Below are 2517 nucleotides of genomic sequence, written 5' to 3' on the forward strand. Positions count from 1 at the left end.
CCAACCCTAATTTAACAAACCTGATTCTACTTATTAGCTGCTCAACGAGACCTTAACTAGCTGAATCAGATACACTAAATTAGGGTTGGACTGAAAACCTCCAGGACGGTAGATCTCCAGGACGAGGGTTGGACAGCCCTGGTCTAGTGTTGTGTGTCATTTCTTCAGAGTTTTGAACAAAGCGACTACCAGGGCATTAAATGCATTTGATAAATCTGTTGTCTTGTATTTTATTATCTGTGGTTAACCTGAATCTCAAGGTTCTATTCCACAGTGATTTACAATGAAAGAAAAACAGAAAAATAAAACCCAAGACCCTTCACCCTCTCAAGCTTCCAGAATATTAAAAAGGATTGGGAAGGATGAGCTCCTGTCCAATTTCATTGATCACTCAACGGACAAACAAAATCATCACCCATGTCAAAAATCATGTTTAGCTGAGGAAACTGATCCCTTGTCAAGTCAGTTTATGAAGATGGGACGTGCTCACTCGCAGTCAGACAGTTCTCCATTGGCTGCTCTGCTCTCTGCCTGGTTGATTGGCTCCTGGACGGAGTGCCATGGCCTATAGCATCACTAGCAGAGCGGTGCAGCCTCATCCCTTGATCACAGCGATGGGTCGTAGTTTGATGGCTTTCTTGCTGATTCCAGCATCGTGACACGTGTTGACAACATCACACACGTTTTTGTACGACTCCGGAGCCTGGAAATGGAAAGACAATACTGTTAGCCTTTAACACAATATCCCTTACCACACACTGAAACACTAGCTGTGACCCATCCCTTAACACACTGTAGTGTGTAAAATACTGCTCTTTTAAAATAGTTTTATTTCTGTGTTCAAGAGGCTGACCGCTAAAGCTCATCCAGGACACGTCTTCCCCCTGAGACCATGACTAGTTTGGGCGAAGCGAAGCCTACCTCTTCCATGACTAGTTTGGGCGAAGCCACCCTGATGGCGATACCCTTGTCTGCCAGCTTGTCCAACACGTCCTGGAAGTCCAGGTTCCTGCGGGATTTGGCCCGAGACAGAGCCCGACCCTGGAGACGGAGACAGGAGAAGAGTTAAAGGTTGAGTGATAGATAAAACATGTAGTTATTATGTAACTAAGAGGGAATAGGTTCTTGATAATGAAGAGACGGATGCAGTAGATCGTTACTTGTTATAGTATGGAGATTCCTTATCCAGTTACAACAGTAATGTAACTAGGAACACAGGTAAGGGGAACACTGGGTAGACAGAGGTAGAAGCATGTGACTGAATGGTGGAGTAACGGGAAAGGGACATGGAGACAGAGAGGTGTAGTAAAGAGACATGGAGACAGAGAGGTGCAGTAAAGAGACATGGAGACAGAGAGGTGCAGTAAAGAGACAGAGAGGTGCAGTAAAGAGACATGGAGACAGAGAGGTGCAGTAAAGAGACAGAGAGGTGTAGTAAAGAGACATGGAGACAGAGAGGTGCAGTAAAGAGACATGGAGACAGAGAGGTGCAGTAAAGAGACATGGCGACAGAGAGGTGCAGTAAAGAGACATGGAGACAGAGAGGTGTAGTAAAGAGACATGGAGACAGAGAGGTGTAGTAAAGAGACAGAGAGGTGTAGTAAAGAGACATGGAGACAGAGAGGTGCAGTAAAGAGACATGGAGACAGAGAGGTGCAGTAAAGAGACAGAGAGGTGTAGTAAAGAGACATGGAGACAGAGAGGTGCAGTAAAGAGACATGGAGACAGAGAGGTGCAGTAAAGAGACAGAGGTGCAGTAAAGAGACATGGAGACAGAGAGGTGTAGTAAAGAGACATGGAGACAGAGAGGTGTAGTAAAGAGACAGAGAGGTGTAGTAAAGAGACATGGAGACAGAGAGGTGCAGTAAAGAGACATGGAGACAGAGAGGTGCAGTAAAGAGACAGAGGTGTAGTAAAGAGACATGGAGACAGAGAGGTGTAGTAAAGAGACATGGAGACAGAGAGGTGTAGTAAAGAGACATGGAGACAGAGAGGTGCAGTAAAGAGACATGGAGACAGAGAGGTGCAGTAAAGAGACATGGAGACAGAGAGGTGTAGGAAAGAGACATGGAGACAGAGAGGTGCAGTAAAGAGACAGAGAGGTGTAGTAAAGAGACATGGAGACAGAGAGGTGCAGTAAAGAGACAGAGGTGCAGTAAAGAGACATGGAGACAGAGAGGTGCAGTAAAGAGACAGAGGTGTAGTAAAGAGACATGGAGACAGAGAGGTGTAGTAAAGAGACATGGAGACAGAGAGGTGCAGTAAAGAGACATGGAGACAGAGAGGTGCAGTAAAGAGACATGGAGACAGAGAGGTGCAGTAAAGAGACAGAGAGGTGTAGTAAAGAGACATGGAGACAGAGAGGTGCAGTAAAGAGACATGGAGACAGAGGTGTAGTAAAGAGACATGGGGACAGAGAGGTGCAGTAAAGAGACATGGAGACAGAGGTGTAGTAAAGAGACATGGAGACAGAGAGGTGCAGTAAAGAGACATGGAGACAGAGAGGTGCAGTAAAGA

At 45.8% G+C, this 2517-nt stretch overlaps 1 long non-coding RNA gene across 1 annotated transcript; it reads right to left on the reverse strand.

The window, feature by feature from the left end:
* Nucleotides 1-201: 201 nt before the first annotated feature.
* Nucleotides 202-1042, reverse strand: LOC311124162. The gene is made up of 2 exons (XR_014612721.1): nt 922-1042; nt 202-703 (listed from the first exon to the last, which is right to left on the reverse strand). It is a non-coding gene; the product is annotated as an uncharacterized lncRNA (long non-coding RNA).
* Between the last annotated feature and the right edge of the window lie 1475 nt (nt 1043-2517).

Source organism: Coregonus lavaretus (genome assembly GCF_964263955.1).
Source record: "Coregonus lavaretus genome assembly, contig: HAP1_SCAFFOLD_1302, whole genome shotgun sequence".
Taxonomy (NCBI): domain Eukaryota; kingdom Metazoa; phylum Chordata; class Actinopteri; order Salmoniformes; family Salmonidae; genus Coregonus; species Coregonus lavaretus.